This window comes from Coturnix japonica, chromosome Z (genome assembly GCF_054131305.1).
Source record: "Coturnix japonica strain WE chromosome Z, WE-NBRP24, whole genome shotgun sequence".
Taxonomy (NCBI): domain Eukaryota; kingdom Metazoa; phylum Chordata; class Aves; order Galliformes; family Phasianidae; genus Coturnix; species Coturnix japonica.
The window spans coordinates 57,757,396-57,778,911 of record NC_140702.1 but is presented as its reverse complement, the minus strand read 5'-3'; the positions used below and the strand labels follow the sequence as shown (position 1 = coordinate 57,778,911).

At 35.5% G+C, this 21,516-nt stretch overlaps 1 protein-coding gene across 1 annotated transcript in view; it reads left to right on the top strand.

Moving 5' to 3' along the window:
• The window catches only part of PDE4D (phosphodiesterase 4D), a 550,822-nt gene that overhangs the window by 160,766 nt on the left and 368,540 nt on the right, over window positions 1-21,516 (top strand). The gene's annotated exons all lie outside the window — the stretch shown is intronic.

The window sequence follows — 21,516 nt, the reverse complement described above, 5'->3', positions numbered from 1 at the left end:
TAATAACTCAGTTTGTAAACCTTTTGTTCGTGTTGAAATGCAAGCACTGGGAAACATTTTATCTGAGCTTGATTAAAAGTTTCATAGTAAAAACAAAAGAAGTCTGTATTACAGAGGCTTGAATAATCACTTTGGAGTATTATACCAGAGGCAGAAGATTTTCTGTACTCAGAAAATATTTTGCAGAGTACAGTTCCAAAATCAATTGCAAGGAATGCAAAGAATTTCTGTTCTTCATTACTTTTCATACTATCTTACTGTGTTGTTTTCAAAAATGTGAGTTATCTGGAATGCAGTACTATGCTCTTAATTTTGAAGGCAATGCAGCCACTTGGTAACATAAGGATGGGTAATGAAAAGGAAGGATGGACACGCTGAGAACTGAAATGCACAATTTAGGAACCTATAGCTGTGTAAAGAATGTAAGTGTTGTACTCTGTTAGTAAAAGCTGTAAATATTCATTAGGATGCTATGGCAAAAAGGAAAAAAAAGATCTATCTTTATACCTAACATTGCCTCCTAGATCTCATTCCCATGTGCATTTATTTCTGGAATAGGCGAGACTAGTTCTGAAAGCATACTTGGTGAAACATTCACTACATCTGTGAGGAATGCAATGCCATTTGGTAAGGGTTTAAAGATAGATTGGTGTCTTGATTTTTTGTCTTTGGTTGTTGTTGGTTTTTTTTTTTTTTCCTGTCCATGAGGGCTGGAGACAAGTTTGGGGTGAAATCTGAAAGGAAAGTAAGTGTTGGGGCAATAATGACAGTCCATATTGCTGGCCTTTCTAAGTTTCAGGATATTTGGCTTTGAAAATTAAGTTGTATTTGGGACACTCTGTGCAAACCATCTAATGCCCAAGAGGTGCTCTGTGTTTTAGAGAGAATTCGTTACCTCACGACACTGACCAAAATTAATAACTATGTGATAGAATAAGTCAGGTAGCAGAGTGAAAAGTAAATACTTCTGTCCTCAGAAAAAGTCTCAGTGATTGTTGACTTTTGGAGTTGATGGTTGTTTTCCAGGCTGTATCTAAATATGCAACAGCAAGGCTGTTTAGTGTCTATTCATATAAATAAAAAGCCTAAGACGTACTGGTTATTTTGAATATCTATCTGCTGTATTCAGAGATGGATGTCCTTGGAGAGGCTTCTCTGCGTCTCAGAATCTGTTGTGGACATTAGAGACGTTATAGATTATTTTGTATTCTGCCTATGGCTTTCATTTCTATGGTTGATAGAATTTGTTTTGAAACTGGACAAAGAAAGATTTATCTATAAAAAACTTTTATTTCCGGGAGTAACTGAGAAACAGCAGATCTACAGATTGTTAAACGAAGCTGCCAGTCTGTTTAAACAAACAAACAAAGCAAATCCGAACACAACAGAGCAATTATAATTTTGATGCTTCTTGGTAATATAAAATCGGTAGCTCTTATGTTTCTTTCTTAGCTAAAGAGCAATTACATTGCTACAGGAAGAATATTATTCAGGAAATTGAATTTCTCTAGATGTTTAATGCCATTTTTCAGTGGTTAGCTCTTTCAAGCAGCTATGTGTTTCTCATTTACGTGCTTGTAATGCAAACCCAACAGCAGGAAAAATCCATCTTCTTATCGAGGCTTTTTGTCTGCATGAATGTATACAAATCTATTCTCTATTTTCGATGAGTTGGAGGAGGTGGAAGAGCAGTTGAGTCATAGGAACTGATTTTAAGAGGGAAGAATGTAATCACTAAAGACAACCTAAATTACATATCGTATTTTTGGAGGAAGACACTAAAAAAACTCATAGACGGCACCGCAAATTGTCTTGTACTTCACAGTAGATATGGTTTTAAGAATACAATGTGTATTCTGTTCGTAAACATGCATACACACTTCCAGATTCTTTTTTATTTCTTTTTATCTTCATAGAGCCTCAGGATTGTTTCTGTTTTTTTGTTGTTTTTTCTTTGTTTTTTGTTTTTCTGGTTTTTTTTTCATTAGCTTTGTATGCTAATGTAAAATTGCTTTTGACATTTCAGTTTTTTTGTTTGTTGTTTTTTTTTTTTAAGTTGCATAAAGTTTCATAGCTTGTATCTATAACTCTAAATGTTATATCCTATTGTAAAGTAGAATAGCAGTACTTTGCTTGCACATGTGATGACACACTTTAAATTTAGCCAGTTTTCCTCAGATAACCAGAATTATTTTTTCCAACATTTTTTATAAAGGTAACAGATACGATACAGAATGAATACACAGATATGAAGAGATTGATAGCAGAAGATTTTTGCTTTTGCCAAAACAGATAAGATTAAAATGGTGGAGAACTGTTATCTGAAATTCATTTGTTTTAGAAAATTTCAAGAATTTGGTTGTACCTGCTTTATAATAAACATTTCAGAGAGTTTGCTTTCCTCTGTATTTGTTTTGCCCAGTAGTTGCAGCTCCAGACTCGATTCAGTAGTATCCTAAAATAAACATTTGTTTCAGTAATTGTGATACTATAAATTTTATTTCTTCTTTCAGATATTAGATGTGATTTAGAAGGGCAGTTCATCGAATTGGTATTTAATAATGGTATTGATTAGTCCATCATTTTATCATACCTTTGAAGTGAAATAAACACCCTTCTGCTTAAGTGTAAATACAGAGAGAAGTAGTCTGCAAGGGTGCAGCATAAGCTGATTCCTTACATGCACTTTCCCTAGCACCAGTCATGTGGGCATAGGAATCATATGGGTTTGGGTTCATCCCCAGAACCTAGAAGCCTCTAGGCACTCACACTGCAATGCAACAAGACAATACAATGGCATTTCTTGTCAAGAGAGACTTCACTCCCTTGTGGAATCTGCCTTTCCCTCTTGATTCCAGGCAGTCTGCCACTCTTGATTCTTGTCCTTCATGACAGATCATTCTTTGATCCTGAATCCCTATTGCTGATCAGTTACAATGTGAATTTTGTCATCACCATTTGCCAAGCTTCATGAAATTTAATGACAGATTCTTCAGTTACCTTTCTTATGGAAACAGTCTTTGTATTTTGTAAATCAAAAGAAAAGATGGATGGAAAAAGATAGGATAGGATAGAGATATTCCTATCTGAATCTGCTTCTGTTAGACTCTGAAATGCAATGGCACATACACATATCCCACTGTGAGCAGTGCCTTTGAAGTACAAATTACTGCTGAAGTACTGAAGTATTTTAAAGTTGTACTTTAAGGTCAGTGCTGTAATTCTTCTATCCTCTTAAGACATATGACTGCCATAATACGATGAAAATGTTATATAGGTTGAATGTAAAGTCAGGAGATAAAAGATTCTATAGTGTACTTCAAAACCTCGTTTATAGGCTGTCTGAACACCAGAAGTTATTTTGGAGAAAAGAAATAGTTAGGAAGACTTTAGCAAGGCAAGCATTAGCCTCTTTTCTGAGGTTACAAGGGATAGGATGTGACTAAATGGCCTCAGGTTGCCCCAGAAGTTTAGACTGTATATCAGGAAGGGAAAGGCTGGTTAAGCATTACAACAGGCTGCATAGTTAAGTGGTGGAGCTGCCATCTCTGGTGACACTGGAAACCTGTGGCTGTCATGCTTACTGACACAATTTAGTGGTGGACTTGGAAGTGTTAGGTGGATGGTTGCACCTGATGATCTTCAGTATCTTTTCCATCCTACATGCTTCTATGATTCTGTGATTTACATATTCTTTGCAAAAGCACAAGTTATGAGAAAGTACTGTTACTACAAAACATCAAATTCGTTTTGTATACACTGGAAACTGTATATATTGGTATGCATATTGAACTCTTGGGAGCTGTAAGAATGACTTACACAATGGTTGATTTCTTAAGGTTTTTTTATTATTATTTTTTTTTTTACAGCGCTCTTTCTCTTCTAGTATATTAGTTGCTCATCGCAGGGACAGATGCATGGATTAGACAGACACTGCATTGCTTAAAAACTTCTCTATTTTCTTATCCATGAAAGAAGAAATTAAAATTCTCTACATTAAGGATCAGAACAAAATTTGATATAAATCTTTGCATTTTTCTTTCTGTTCTTTAGAGATGCACTTGTAATTTAATTTTATTTTTTTTTCTGATTATTGCAGACTGAATTCAAGACTAAGCTTTAAATACATAATTTTGAGAAGAAATACAGCAAAAAAATATTATTAGCATCATCAGTGTAAGTTTCATACTGTAGCCATACAGATTAATTTCAAGCAAAATGTGTCTTAAAGCCTTCCAATTCCTTGCATTGTCTTTACCCCACCAAAACAATAACTCAGATTACATTTTTTCTTCTGTACTTTTTATGAAAAAAGTTAAGCCACTGAAAAGAAAAGAAAAGAAAAGAAAAGAAAAAGAAAGAGAAAAAGAAAAAAAAGAAAAAGAGAAAAAGAAAAAAAGCCAGCTTTGTTGTTTTTTAAAGGAACTGAGTGTTAGATTTTGGTGATGAAAGCAAGTAGACTGGAACTTATCAGAGAAACATGCAATAAAAATACAAGCTGGGGAAAAGCTGCTCATTGGATTGATTTATTTGTAACTCAGTAGGGTTCCATGTGTAGTGAAAATAAGTGAGAGCTATGGTTTGCATAGCATCAAAGTAATAACAATAAAAAATTGCCATTTCATTTTCTTTTGAACTCAGAATGATTATCTCTGGGCTGTCATGCTGTAACTCTACTTAGGCAACTTCTTATAGGTCTGTGCTGTTTTCAGCACCAGCTGTGTTTATTATCTGACTCACCTTCCAGTTAAGAATAATGAACAATAGCACAATGATTCTTAACACTTTTATTGCCCGTATTTATTTTAAAACCATTTTTAGCATGATCTAATGCTCATTTTAGCTTTGAGAGATCAGATAGTGAGCAAGTAATGCTATATTTATTGTATAGGAGAACTTGCACACAAAGAGATGGTGCAGCTGGCCAAGACCACAGAGAAAACAGATAACAAAACTATTAACAGAAATTCAAGAGTCTTTAACTCCTCATTTATTTCTGCTTTATGCTACCTGCCACAGTGCTGCAAATGGACCTCAGAAGAATAAATAAATAAATAAGGATGCCTCAAGGTTAACTGCTGTTACTCATCCCGACTCACGTAAGTCTGAGTTTGTATCACTCTGACTTAGTCTCATGGAACTCTGACTTACTGGTTTCTGTTACAAACAAAAGTGTAGTAAAGAATGTACTGACAGTCTATGAAGGGCAGCAGAAACTTCACTCAGTCTCTTATTAGCCTGAGTGAAATCCTCTTTAAATTTCAGAGTTTTAAATTGAAAAACACAATTGCTATTTAAAATAGGCATTTTTATTTTTATTTTCTTTTTATTTTTATTTTTATTTTTTTCTAATAATTAGAATTTTCTGTATAATATGTATTACCTGTCAAAACAAGTAATTGTTCCACTTTACTCATCATTGGTGTGATCTCACTTGGAGTACTGTTGCACAGTTTTAGGCTCCAAAATACAAGAAGTATACACAAATATTAGATTGTGTCCAAAGGAGGCAACAAAGATAGATAGTGACAGAACTAGAAGGCATGACTTCTGAAAAGTGTCAGAGGTTACTTCCTTTGTTCTAGTTACAGAAGAGGAGACTGAAGGATAACTGTACTGTTGATTATAACTTCCTCATGTAGGGTAATGGAGAGGAAGGTGCTAATCTCTCTTCTGACCAGTGATAAAATACAAGAGAAAGGCTTAAAGCTGCATAAGGAAAGATCAGATTGAATATTACATTAAAGTCCTTCACAGACAGGGCGATTAAGAACTGGAGCAGGCCTCAGATGGTTTTCTAGAAGCACTTCGACAGCATGCTCAGGTTTAAATTTAGGTTGTCCCATGTAAAGACAGGAGTTGGACTTGATCCTTCCAGCTCAATATATACTATGATTCAATGAAAAATCTAACATGTGGTATAGTTTTCTTTGGATGCAAAGTTATATAATTATCACATAAACTATGACATAAGCTTTTAAAAGAGAAAGTTTACAGCAGATAACAATCTTAACTGAGGTTGTTTTCTGCCTTTGCTGAACTATACATGATTCCTTTCACACCATTCTTCTGGCTTGACAAGGTCCTGTGAATGGCAGCCCTCTTGAATAGTAAGCACTCATACTTTTCTGGTGTCTTCTGCAAACTTGTTGTAGGTGTGTGACATCTTATTGTACACGTCAAGTTGATCAAGTTGCTAATTAAGTGGCTCCAGTACTTATCCCTAGTGAACTCTGTTCTTACCTAGCTGCTATTTATATTTGGAACAACTGCTCAAAATCATTTAACTCTGATGGTCTGAGCAGTTTGTCTGCCTTGTGGTCTCATTCATCTAGTCTGTATTTTCCAACTTAGCTATAAGATAGATTGTCAAAATTTTTTCTGCTGCTCTTGTCTGTCACAGGGCCAGGAATTTTGTCATGAAAGGAAATCAGATCTATTACAAGTGATTTTCCCTAGGCAAATTTATGCTGACTGTTACCAGTCTCTCCTTGTCATTTAAATGCTTGGAAATTACTTCTCAAAGCACTGTCTTGACATTCTTCTCAGGACTGAACCAAGATTGTAGTTTCCAGGGTCTTCTTCTCTCTTTTAAAGATAGCCTTATCATTAGACCTTATCAGATAAATAGGGACCTCCACTGATCACCAAAATTTTTCAAAGATGATAAATGGAACATGGCCTCACAAGGATAAAGATCTGCTTCCTCATTAAGATTGGGTGCCTCCCACATGGTCTCAGTAACATGACCAGTTTACCTAAGGAGGATTTAAATGTTTTCTTACATTGTGTAGTACTCTCTACTTCCTCAAACATCTGTTCTAGAGATGATGACCTAAGAAACCTGATAACAGACCTTGCCAGTAAAGTAAGGCAAATAAGAATTTCAGTTTGAGTACATCATCCTATTCCATGTCTTCTTGGTTGTTTGCTCCACTCAGCAGCAGGGCTACATTTTCTTTTGTTTTCTGGATTTGCTTTTCAAGTTCTTTTTTAATGCCCTTAATCTCTATTACTAAATTAATCTCCAGCTGAACTGGGTACTAATTGTATTCTCTGAAAGCCAGGCGATGCTTCCATTTCCCTCGTTGGAATTCTGGTTCTACTTGCACCTTCTATACTTCTCCTTTTTGTATTTTAGCTCAATCAGAAGTTCCCTGCTCAGGCAAGTTTGCATCCTGCAGTTGCTTTTTAAATACTTAATTGCAGAGTATCCGGAACACTACAGAAAAGTGAGTCATTGGCTTGTAGAAAGAGCTGATTATGTAGGATTTTTATGATAAAATATTATTTTAATTTTCAATTATTATTACATTCATAATAGATTTCATAATGTGTCTAGGCACTTCTCTGTTTTTGCATTCATATAATTTAGAGCTATTGTATGTTAAAAATAGTGAGAGAGACTGTCTTTTTTTTGTGGTTGATTTGATAGTAGAAACTAGTCATTTTCTAAGCGATCTCTTTAAATCATTTCTCCTGATGATTCTTCCTTGACTAATGTCTTAATTCACATGTTGCTTGCATATCTGCCTAGATGATTACCAGTGTCAAGGTCCACAGCTGCAATGCTTCATGCTGCAGAGAGAGATCAAAAAGTAAAAGGTTGCTTGTAATTGTAATTGTTCAAAATTGCAGTGAATTAGGGGAAGTCAGTGAACTTATTAAGATCAGCTTTACTTTCCATATTGCAATCTTTAATAGTTTTAAAGAGATTTTTACTGCTCAGCAACTGCCTCTTTTTGAGCAATTAACAAGAAAAATAGTTATTAATATATCTATTTGGGCAGTCAGTCAAACACGAGGCTGCACGTTTGGTTCAGTATTAGAAGTGCAATGTAAAAAGAAGTCCTTAACAAAATAATGTCATGATGTATACTTTTTCATAATGTCATAGTAGAGTCAACTTAGAAATAGCAAAAGAAATAAAGAAATCATCTCCGGTTAGAGACACGCACATGTTCCTTGCAAGGATTTTTTTTTTCTTTTTTTTTTCTTTTTGGATATTTTCTTTTTATATTATATTCAACATTAGAGATATCTTGGAGGTCTGTCCAATTATTCATTACAGCAATATATAAATAGAAACAAGAAATGTACTGAACTGTCACAGGCACACAAAAATGAGAATTGCTTCCAGAACATGATCCATCCAGTAACTATAGATGAATCTCACCTTTAGGAAAATTCCATCCATTTTGTCTTGGCTTGATGGAGAACACAGGTAAGCACAGAGACCAGCAGCAAAAAGCCGCGTCCTGTGGTTGTGTGCAGAGTGTTGCCTGGCTTGTGAGCAGTTAATGCATAAACAGGAGAGAGAATCAAAGTAGAAGCATAGCAATTCTGAGTATTTACATCACCCAATTTTTCTACAATTCTGTGAGCACAGTCGTTGTAATCACCTCTAGTAAAGCCTATTACAGGTGATGTATTTCTGACAGGTTCATCCTCTAAATCAGTGGATATGGCAAGGTAGTACCGAAGGAAAGGATGTGGGCTTTGGCATAAGTCAAGCTGCTGTCACCATACTCCTTGCCTCTTTGCTTCAATAACCTTGTGCAAAGAGTTTTGATGACTTAACCTAACAATTGTTACTCATAATACATTGGCTGCTACTCTGTAGCCCTAATGTATTTATACAACTTGAAAAAAGTCTGGATAAGGAAGTCATCTGGGAATAAAATTGTTAAGGTTAGGAATTTACTTGGGAAGTCTGCCTTGGCAAGCTTATCAGCTCTGTATGCCCTGCTCTTTCTGCTTGTGAGGCACCTGCTTGTAGGCAGCATGGTCTACAGGAAGTTGTGTAGAAAGACATCTGGCTAAGTATAGCTATTCTTTGCTAAAATAGATTGAAAGTTTCTCTTTTCTAGGGTGTTCATCTCTTCATAATGTGCATTCTTTCTCTTCTATTATGCGGAATTTTAATCTGAGTTCAGACAATGGTAACCATAACCATAACCATGACTTCAAAAATGATACACTTGTATGTTAGCATATACATAATAAAGCCTTGTCACACCTTGTATTGTATGCAATAAATTTTCTTAGGATGTCAAAAAATTAATCTAGGAATGTATGTAAGATATTGATAGGTAGGAATGTCACAGTATCAAAAGGATATTATTCTTCATTTGACCATGTATTTGCATGAACAAAATTTTTTCTTTTATTGTTTTGCTTATTTATGATATTACACAGAAGTGATCTGCAAAATATTTTACACAACCTGGATATAATCACAGATCACAGAATCACAGAATGACCCGGGTTAGAAGGGACCTCAAGGATCATGTAGTTCCAACCCCTCTGCCTAGCAGGGCCACCAAACATACACCTTTTACTAGATCAGGTTGCCCAGGGCCCTGTCCAACCTGGTCTTGAACACCTCCAAGGACGGGGCATCCACGACCTCCCTGGGCAGCCTGTTCCAGGGCCTAACCACTCTCCTAGTGAAGAACTTCCCCCTAACATCCAACCTAAATCTTTTAACTTAAAAATCTTTTAACTTAAAACCATTTCCCCATGTCCTGCTATTGTCAGCCCTTTTGAAGAGTTTTCTCCCCTCCTGGGAGTAAGTTCCCAATGGATCTAATAATGTTGATAACTTCTGACATAATGCATATCTTGAAAGTCACAGATAAGAACTTTCTTTTTAATATTAAGCAATCTGATATTTATTTATTTTCTTATTTTATTTTTTTCTCCTCATATTTTCATCAAGCATAGAAAGTGATTTCCGCATACATAATTTAAATAAACTGTGCACTCTGAGAAAAGTTTGTTAAATATATTCATATACCTACTGACTTTGTTTCTACTTCAAGGTGACAAAGGCATTCTTGATTCTTTTAAGCAGCCTAGTTATGGCCTTCCATTTCATTTTAAATGAAGGGAAGATGGCAGTTCTCTGAAAAGTAAACAGATCAGAGCCTCCTAATATTTAAATATATTAAATTTCTACTTTACATAGAATGATCTTTAAAAGAAAATATATATATATAAAATACAGTTAATAGGAAAGAACTTTAAAATTAGCTTACAAATTTATATAGACAGATTAATTTTTATTTCTTGTTACAGCAAAGGAAATAGAACAGCAAGCAGTGAAAGACTGTAATTCTGTCTTTTCCAACAATGAACCAATTTTCTGAGGTGTTTTCTGAGGGCTATTGCTTGAACTTCTGGGTATAAAGTAAAACGTGGGCCTTATCAGAGGATCTAGTCTATGTGCTAGACCAAGATCTGGTTGACTGCTATTACTTTCAACAAAATAAGTTTCTGCACAATCTCATGTAATGGCTATGTAATGGTCTCATTCTGTTCTTTCTTGCCACATCCCTTCTAAACTATAATTTTCTTTAATTCAAAGTAATTCTCATCTCTTTTCTGGTATAGGCGACAGGGTGATTAAATCCAACAGTTTCACTATGAGAACTGTCTGAATAGGTGGCATCAGAATCTCATAGACTCTACAATAAAAGGTTTCATTATGGTACTCTGTGGCCTTATCAGGTCTAATGTGTTAGACATGTCTGAATCTCTCTAGCAGGAAGAGACAGAAAATAAATGTTTATCGGTGACTTTTATAGTTAAGTATGATCTGAAATTCATTGCACATGCAGAAATAGAGGCTTTTTCGATGGGGGCAAGTCAGTACTGCAGGCTTTTAGTTGTTTTTCCCTAGTTTTGTATTTGAGCAATGGGATTTTTATGACACTGTCTGGAAAGTTTGAAGAGGTTGTATCTTTCTCTGACTGCAACATTCCTGAAAAATTTCCTACCTCAGTTTCCTTCTGTTACTCTGTCTTAGCTCATATTCCTTCCGCTCCATATGGTCATCTTCCTAATGCTTATAGGTATTTATTATAATCTCTGACACTGTCCATAACATCTATTAGTCATCCATATTATGCTTGGTCTCTTGCAGAGTCAGATTTACCTTTTATGCTTCATATCATTTTTGCAAGTGTTTCTGGTCTTCAGTGAAAGACCTAAATTCAGTGTATTTTGGAATTAGCTCCTCTGGACATATGCGTGATTGGTGGAGAATACCGAGTAGAAAGATGTATCAAGGATGTAATTGATATTCAGTACTGTGGTTTCCAAGCCATTTTATTACAACAAAATTACAGAAACTTTTATACAATTTTGAAAAAAAAAAAATAAAAATTATTAACTTAATTTAATAATAATAAAATAAACTTAAATTTAATTAACTTAAATACAGATATGAATAGCACATTTTTTTTCATATATGCAGAAAGATCTGCAATAGTTTGATAAGTAGTTGTAAAACTTGACATTACCTTAGTAATTTTCCCCAGTGAAAGATTTAATTTGATTTTACAGTTGCAAAAGTAAAATATATAAAATAATCCCTAGCTTTAAATGTTTTTTATTAGATACTTTACTTAATATGCATGCATACATCAGTAACAATTACTCCTCTTCATGAAATGTAAATGTGTAATTGTGCTTTTCGATTCACAGATTAATTAGTACAAATTTGGACACTGACTACACTTTTGTCATATTTATGTTTGATGGTAAAATTTCTTGATATAGACATGCTCACAAAGCCTGATTGTTCTGCAAATAGGAACAGTGGCAAAACCCTGTTTAATTAAATGGGGGCAGATGCGGCCTACACAGAAGTACTAAAAGCTGTGTGGGAGATTAATGTAAAGTCATCAGCAGTCTGGGGTTTCCTCTGGAGACTACTCTGTAAATTTAGCCTTAATTGAATACAGAGGAAAAACAAAACAAAAAAAAAAAGATCTTAAAAGTTTCTCTTTTAAGTTTAAATGACATTTTAGCTTAAAGTAAACAATGGTTTAGAAACTTTTAGAATTTCAATATTTTAATTACAGTAAAAGAGGAATTTACTGAGGCTGAAAGAAGTATAGAAGAAACAAACAAACAAACAAACAAAAAATTAAATCCTAAGAGTAATGTAAAAATATAAAATAACAAAGGTTGATTTGTCTGATAGTTTGAAAATCTTTAAGCTCTTAATTAAAATGCCTATGTTGGTTGTCATTTGTTTCATGAATAAATTATATTCTAGCTGTACTTTGTAGATTTTTTTTAAAAAGAGTTAAAATAAAGTACAAGTTTAACTTTACTCACTTTAACTAGCCCGAAAAGCACATGAATATACGTGAGACAGAACTCTTTCAACACTGAATAATAATGCATATGTACTAGAAGCTTCTGATGGCCTTATCTCTCTGGAGTTTTCCTCTTGCCAAATGCTCTAATGAGTAGTGGAATCATGACTGTTGCACTTTTTAGGATCTCTGTTGCAGACCTGAATAGAGCCCAAGCATCCCAAATCCCAATTCAAATAAGTGGCATTTCAATTACAGGCTGAGCTGGAACACCATTATTCCTTTGTTAGTGCTAGAAATATGTGCTTGCCTTTATAGCTGGAATATGTACTTGTGATAGATGTGAAATATGCATTTTCTGAGAATGGTAAGGAAGTGCTAGGAGCTGGTAGGTGTATGAGTTTTCACTAGACTTAAGGATGGTCACTCCAATGTTAGTTTATTTTGCCTGTCTTTCAGACACACTGAAGTCCAAACTGGGAAACAAAACAAAACAAAAAAAACCAAACCAAACCAAACCAAACCAAAACAAAACAAAACAAAAACCCAAACTGTCAAGAATAGTAGTAAGAGCAATCTATTGAAGGATAAAGATGAACAATAGACCTTCTTAGCCACTAATTAAAAATTCAGAAAAGTAAACTTAATTTTTTCAAGATATTTTTAGGGGACTGTGTAGGAGCAGCCCAAGATAATCAGATAGTAAAATAACAGAAAGTGTATTTCAAGGGCAATTTCAATACAATTGTAGAAGTTGCAAATTTTCTAAGAATATTTAAGGTTTCTGCTTGTTTACTTTGATAAATTCCACAGATAGATAAGCAGCTAAAAACAATTGTATTCAGAGAGATCCAAGCCTAAAACTTTTTAATTTTAGCGTAGACATTTGAAAAGCTGCACTACAATTGATACAACATTTTGCAGCCCCCGAATGCCAGCACAGTCAGTAAACAAAATTTGTGAAGCTTTTCTAGAATGCTTTCTAATGAGCCCTGATGGGATAACAGAGGTTATATTCATGGTAATCCTGCAACACAGCAGCAACAACTGCTTCTGCCTTTTGTACCAAATCATGAGATGCTATTAGTATTACAGTGAGAGGAATTGTTTTGGGTGCTCCCTTCTGGCTTTGAATTATATTAGAAAACAGAGAACAAAAGTTTCTGCTGATCATCTGTGATTCTGGGAGGTAAGACTGGCAGCTTTGACACAAGGGATTCAATGACTACTACCTGTGTGGTTTTTGTTATGTTTTGTTTTTCTTTTAATTTCTTTAAAATTAGAAGAACTTTAAGAAATACAGATAGCTTAAAAATATTATTGGGAAATTCTCCAACATGAAAATCTTGAAAATATTTGGAGAAATCTTGTCACCCCAAAGAACACAGAAAATTGAACTTTTAAACCAGGATTACACTAAGTGTTGTAAGTTTTTTGGTGAGGAGCACAGTCAGACAGAGAGGTCTCAAGGAAAAGCTATGCTACCAGTTTCCTATCTTGTGTCACAGCTAATAAAATGTACATAGAGTATGAGTGAAGTAACATGGATTATGAAGGAACTTTCACAAGAATATGTAAATAATGTGTTTGGGTTTTTTTTGCTTGTTTTTTTTTTTTTTTTTTTTTTAATTGCCATAATTCCTGTTTTGTACAGAATTTTTCATTGGAAAGATCACATATTTTTGTATACTATAAAATCTTGATGATTTCAACTGTAGCTTTTCAACATTCCCAATTTATGACAGCATTTACTGTCACTAATTATTTCAGTAATTAAAGCAGTAAGTGGATTATAATTCTTAATTAGTTCTATATTTCAGCCTTAGAAATCAAGAAGTATTGAGGTGATTGTTTTCCCCTCAGTGTTTAATGAATATTAAGTATCTATCATTAGTTGTAGAAATTGAGGATAGATCTTATTGCTTCATATTTTATGTTATCTAGTGGATTGAAAGAATAAGAACCTGTACTTTATTTATTCTTCAATACATATTAATATATTTGTTGCTTCTTTGCCAGAAGAAATCGGTGGCCTTCTACAATGGGGTTACAGCATTAGTCGATAAGGGAAGACCAACTGATATTATCTACTACGACTTGTATATAGCATTTGACTCTGGCCCACGCAATATAGAAAGATACGGATTTGATGGGTAGACCATTTAGTAAATAAGAAGTTGATCAGAAAGTTGCACTCAACATGTTGTGGTCAACAGACTGATGTGTAGGCAGACATGAGTGATGAGTGGTGTCTATGAGGAGCATGTATTAGGTGGGACCTGAACTATTTAACATCTTTGTCAGTGGCATGAACAGTGAAACTGTCAGCAACTTTGCCAGTAACACCAAGTTGACATGCTGGAGGGAAGCAATGCCATATGGAGAGTTATGGATAGGCTTGAGAAGTGGGCTTATGTGAGCCTCATGAAGTTAAACAGTACCAAGTGCAAGGTCCTGTGCCTGGTTCAGGGTAATCCTAAGCACAAGTATGTGCTGAGCAGAGAATGAATTGAGACCAGCCCCTAGAGAAAGACTTGGGGCACTTGATGAAAAACTGAACATGAACAAGTAGAGTGAGCTTGCAGCCCATAAAAACAACCATTGCCTGAGCTGTATCAAAAAAAGGATGTCCAGGGAAGAGAGGGAGGTAATTGTCACCTTCTCTGACCTTGTGAGATCCCATCTGAAATACCGTGTCCAGGTCTAGGGCCCCCTATCATAAGAAGGTCGTGGAGGGTCCAGAGGAGAGCCATAAGGACAATCAGAAGGCTGGAGCAGCTTTCCTGTGAAGAAAGGCTGAGGCTTTTCAGCCAGCAAAGAGAAGACCCTGGCAGACCATATGGGAGCCTGCCTTCCAGTATTTAAGGAGGCCCACAAGTAGGCTGAAGAGTAACGCTTTTATCAGAGAGTGTAGTGAAAGGATAACCAAAAGAAAGTAGATTTAAGTGTGATATTCAGAAGATGTTCTTGATGAAGGTATCGAGGAACTGGAACTAGAGACACTAGGAAAGCCCCATCACTGGAAGTGTTCAGAGCCAGTTTGGATGAGGCTTTAAGAAGTCTTGTCTAGTGGAAGGTGACCCTGCCCACAGCACTGTTGGTTTTCCATATCTCTCACCCCATCTTAATCCAACTTCAAGTACAAATTTAACGTTTTCAGATGTTAACTGGACTTTGTTGCTAAAAGCAGTGTGTTGTCACATTGCTGTAAAAGCAGCAGTAATTTCTGAGTCTAATATTTATGTCTCTGTGAGTCTGCTGATGAGTGAGAAGGTGAAGTAGGGTGACAATGTTTTAGTGAATGCTGACTGGAGAGAGTGACAGATGTGGGGAGGTGTCCCTACCTATAGCAGAGGGGTTGTAACCAGATGATCTTAAAGATCCTTTCCAGTCTAAAACATTCTATGGTTCTATGATTCTGTGAGAAGAATTTTGAAGCATCTCTTCTTTGTGAACGCTGCCTTAGATAGTCACAATCTGTATAGCATCCCTGTAGGGCTTATAAACCCTAGAAATATGAAGCCGAATCTCAGCTTGCATTTTTTAAAGGAGTGAAATGTAGTTTTTAATCTTAATCTTGAAAATAGTGGTAAGAGGAAAGAGGATTGAAAAGCATGATGTGGATGCAAGCTAGAGTGATAAGATCAAAGCATTCCATCATTTTTTAAAAGAAGGTACATGAAAAATGTTGCATTTTGCTGTGTAAACAATTGCCTATGAGAACTTTCAGATTTGTCTCTGGAGGGCAGTACTTTCTTTATGCAAGTGATTCACTTGACAAATGTGAAAACATTTTCAGCCAAGGAATTCCATATTTTCAGAGCATAACTAAAACTGATATATTATACAGGTTACAGGCGAATACTGCAATTCAAATAACATTCACTTGTATCTCACATATGAGCTAAACAATCCAGGTTTAAATGAAGACAGCAGAAAAAGAAAAACCTAGTAGTTCTAGACGGAGAACTGTCAAACCAAACTGAGCTAAGCTCAGCAAGTAAAGATTAATATCGCTGAGATATTTTCAGCAAGTGTGAGATTCAGAGGAAACAAGTGACAATTTTGATAAATAATATTTCCTTTTTTGTATCTCAAGTTAATATCCTTCAATAAAGGAATTTACTTTGGAGAGTTACAGATGGGAAAATAAATTGGCAATATTCACAGTCACTTACCCACATTAATGAATGCTTCTTTCTCCCCTACCACTCATTTAAGTAATAAGTAACCCACTGACATATCAAATCACATTTCACTATTCAAACTGTTAATATTTTTGATTCACGAGAGGTCAATAATTGAAAAGTATTTCACTGGAAATATCACTTGTTAAAAAAATTTACAACTTTATGATTTATTTGTTTAAAAATCACTCCGAAAAATGATTGATACTGATTCACAGAATCATAGACTCATAGAATCATAGGCCTGGGTTGAAAAGGACCTCAAAGATCATCTGGTTTCAGTCCCCTTGCTATATGCAGGGTTGTCAACTGCTAGACCAGTCTGCCCAGAGCTATATCCAGCCTGGCCTTGAATGCCTCCAGGGATGAGACATCAACAGCCTCCTTGGGCAACTTGTTCCAGAGCATCACCACCCTCTATGTGAAAAAATTTCTCCTAATATCTGACCTAAACCTTCCCTGACTAGTTTAAAACCATTCCTTTTGTCCTATCACTTATCCACCCTTGTAAAAAGCCATTCCCCTTCCTGTTTATACGCTCCCTTCAGGTACTGGAAGGTCACAATGAGGTCTCCTCAGAGCTTTCTTTTTCCAAGCTAAACAAGCCCAGTTCCCTCAACCTCTCCTCACAGGAGAGCCATTCCAGTCCTCTGATTATCTTAGTGGCCCTCCTCTGGACCCGTTCTAAGAGTTCCACATCCTTCCTGTACTGGGGCCCAAGGCCTGTACGCAGTACTCCAGATGGGGCCTCACAAGAGCTGAGTAAAGGGGTACAGTCACCTCCTTCTCCCTCCTGGCGACCCCCTTTTTAATGCAGCCCAGAACACAATTGGCCTTCCAGGCTGCAAGCACACACTGCAGGCTCATGTCCAGCTTCTCATCTGCCAGGACCGTCAAGTCCTTCTCTGCCAGGCTGCTCTCAAGGAGATCTTCCCCCAGTTTGTATAAATACTGGGATTTCCTTGACCCAAGTGCAGCACCTTGCACTTGCCCTTACTGAACCTCATTAGGTTTTCATGGGCCCACTTTTCCAGCCTGTCCAGGTCCCTCTGGATGGCTTCCCTTCCTTCCAGCATATCAAGTGCACCACTCAGCTTGGTGTCATCCGCAAAATCGCTGAGGGTGCACTCAATGCCCTGTCACAGATTCCTAACCTTCTAATTAAAACTAAATTTGATTTCTGACATGACTGAGGTTTCTATACTTTAATTACTTTAAATTACTTAAAATGTACTTTATTTTTATATTTTGGTCTGTGTCTGACAAAGTTAATATTAGATACTTGTTAATCAAGCTGTCCGATGATTTAAATATCTTGTACATGAGAATGTAATTTTCTCTTGAAAACTGCTTTGAATAAGTAAATTACCACTATTAGTCACACTAACAAAGTTTGATAGACTTGCTACGTCACACACACAGAGAGAGAGAGATAAAAAGAAAAAAGAGTAAAAAAAGAAAAAAAAGAAAAAAAGAAAAAAAAAGGGAATAGTTGCTGAACTGTTTTAGGAGGCTTGGAGAACCATTATCTATTTCTATGAACCTTTCCATTCACTTGCCTTCTTACTGTCTGAAATCAGACAACTGAAATTTCTACTGTACTTTTCCTGAAAAGTCACTGTTTTAGAGCTTGTTATAAAAGCAATTTTACTGTCTATCTTTCTTGATGAAATTGAGGAAAACTGCCAAAGCATACATGAGGGTCTTGAGGAATAAAGAGAATTTAAAAGAAAAGTGCCAACTTACAGTGCAGTTATTTCAAGGTTACCTTCCCACAGAATAATGGTTCAGTTGTGTTACGGTAATATATCGTAGTCTTTGTTTCTTGAAAGACCTTAAATTTTGGAAATACAGAATGTGTAAGAATGCTGAGTAATTCAAACCCTCACTAGAAATTAGGAAAGTAATTAAGATAATGAGTAACAAGTTTCGGACATTATTTCACTAATATAAAACAGTCAAAGAATTCTTATTTCTAATTCTAAATAAGCATCTCATCCAATTTTATCCAAAAAACCTGTCTTTACAAACTGTAGTGTTAAAGTTGGCTTTGAATTCTCTAGCATCTTATTCAACATGATATTGGTGAAAAATTGAAAAATTTTCCTGACTTGGATTTTGGTTAAGAACTGTAGTCCTTTTTTCCCCTGATTTTTTTCCTAGTGTTGGCCCAGTATGATTTTCTGATTTTCCATTGAGAACTGAGTGAAGCCAGGTTTGAACAAAGATTACTTTTAAATTTAGGCTTTCTGGTTTGTAGAAGTTAGATTAAAATTAATAGGATTTAATGCTGTGCAAGTTTTACGGGAATTTAGCACTCCTAAATCCCTGCAAACTGTAGCCATTATGTTTGATCAAGTGTAATGTTAATGAAATATCATGGATGTCACCCCTATTCCTCTGCTTGATGTGAACAGACCAATAACATAATGGAGAAGGTAGAAAATAAATTGGAGAAATGTTCAGAATGGGCAAGAGTCTCACTGTGACTTTACCGATTGGAAGATACTGTGTAATTGTACTGTCTATAAACTACCTGGGAAACACAGTTGAATCAAAGTTGTGCTGTGCCTTATTGGTACAGAAGGAAGAAGCTCCGCAGAGCCTGTTTCTGGAATTATGCTTCCCTTAATCCGCTGCTGTAGGTACAATGTAGAAGAGGTGAAAGTGGGAAGAGTGCTGACTGTGCTTAATTCCTCCTCTCTTGCTCTTCTGCTATCCAGCTGGGAAAGTAATACCTTGCTGTTGCTTCCTCCTCCAGCTGCAAATCAAAGCAAGAAAGGAAACAAAAAAAAAAAAAAAAAAAAGAGACTCTTTTACGTGCAGTAATTATATAGCACAAGAGATGATCTAGCTGGTGATTTTTAGTGCGCTTCTAAAATAGACTTAGCCTTTGCTCTTTGCTCCAAGTAGGAGGTTATTGACATTTTTAGATTAGTGGGAGAAAAACACCTTTCATCTCAGTCAACTCAGCTTTTCATCAGTAAAGTTCTGAATCTGACTGGGGTAGTCAAAGCTAAAGATTAAGCTATGTCAGCCTATGTACCAGTATCAAACACATGGTTCATACATACTTCCCAGATTTTTAAATCACCTGGATAAGAGGAGAGGGATGGCTTTATGTTTAAGGATGTATCGCTTCTGTCTGCTGGATTGCACTTACTGTTTTCCACGTAATTGAATTCAGTGCTTTAATATACAGATCAAGAATATAATACTCATAGAAATTTTATGCTCTTGTAATGGAGATTTTGATACATTCAAAGAAGCAACCTTCTAGCATATATGTTCTCTACAAGAAAAAAATAAACACAGTGCTCCCTAGGAACTTTGCATTTGTATTCAGATTTTAAAAGTCATAGAATCACAGAATCATTACAGTTGGAAAAGGCCTCCAAGGTTATCTAGTCCAACAGTCCACCTACCACCCATATCACTCACTAACCATGGCTCTCTGTACAATCTACATTTGAACACCTCCAGGAACGGTGACTCAACCACTGCCATGGGCAGCCCGTTCCAATGCCTGACCACTCACTCTTCTGTTGAAGAGCTTTTCCCTAATATGCAACCTGGACATATCCTGGTGCAACGTGAGACCATTCCCTCTCCTCCTCTCAGTGCAGAAGTTTGTATTGTAGTAAATATTTTAATTGAGTTTTTATTTTACTTAATACTAGAAATTAATTTGGTATTTATACAAAGACCACTTGTAGAAAAGTACATCTCTGAATTAATTGTGTCTTAACAGAGGGAAAGTTTAAAAACACTCAGAAATGTCAATTGCATGGTAATAAAATAAGCACTTTAATTATACTTAAGTGTGGAAGACTCTACACTAGATAGCCAGTGAAACTGAAGTTTTTATTTTTTTTTTTCCTCCAAAATGGGAAATATTACCATTCACCAACAATCTCTGACAAAAATGAAAATTCCAATGGAGCTACCTCTAGGAAAATCTGTCTGCAAACTGGAGAGGCACCCTAGCTAATTGGTGGTACCTATTATGTCAAACTAGCATAATTATATAGTTTTAGATTAATCTCCCTTTTATCCAGTTAACAGTGATTTTAGTAGAATTTAATTTTGGAGTCACTCCATAACTTACAAAAGATATTCAACAAAAAAAAGGGCTATTGATTGTTAATTTCTTTCTGCAATAGGATTTAGGAATGTATATTGAAATATTAGTCTTACCATAACTGTCCCTTTGTAATTGTAAATAAGTACATGATTATTGTAAGTGAATTCTACAAGTAGATTATGTGAGATTTATGTGGGCATGTTCTTGCAATACTTTCTTTTGCTATGATTTGTAGTTCTACATCCAGCAACATCTTTTATATTTAATCAGACCTTTACTTTTTAAAGCACTCAATTTTTTCCTCTTTAATAATTCATGTTTTCAATTGATTTATAGAATGGCGATCTATTGAATTGCTTTTCAGTTGCTAGCAGGAATGTGAATCTGTTTCATGAGTCATACGATTAAGAAAACCCACTCTGATTTGAACAGTTAATATCTGTCCACTGTATCCAAAATTTGAGCTAATTGAACTTAAGAAGACTCAGAAAAAAAAAATGCAAAACATGCTGCATTTTCTTAAATGCCACTGAGCTGAATTAGGTCAGGATTAATGTCAGTAGCTATTATCAGTGGTGAACAATGAACAAAATTTGCCATCATTCAGCTTAGGTTCTGCTTTAGCATTGGTTCGGTTCCTGTGCAGGCAATACAGCTGTCTGTCCCTCACTTTACTCTCATGCTGAAAGAACATTTAAACCAGTGCTGAAGCATGAAGTCATGAAATAAGAGGAAATTATTATTTTGCTATTTAAACTGCACAGTGTTTTTTCTCATCCAATTAGACCTGTTAGCTCTGTAATGTTTACACCATCAAGGATACATTTCCATTTCAGTTTTGAAGGTTTCCTATTACACATATATGAAGTGACAAAATAAGCGATCCCCAATTATTTTCTATATTGTCAAAATTACCTATCTTAACTGAATCATCAGAACCATAACTATCTGTTAAGAACTGCAGCACCATTTTGAAGTCAAGTAACTGAGTAGTTTTTCCAGTGCACTGTTACTGCCACTACAGTGCCTTGAAAATATTATCAAAGCATTGGTAAACAAAGATAGGAAAACAAACAAAATTGCAACTTTCAGGACACTACACTTTATTTTCCCGTGGATTTCTTGAAAGCAAAGC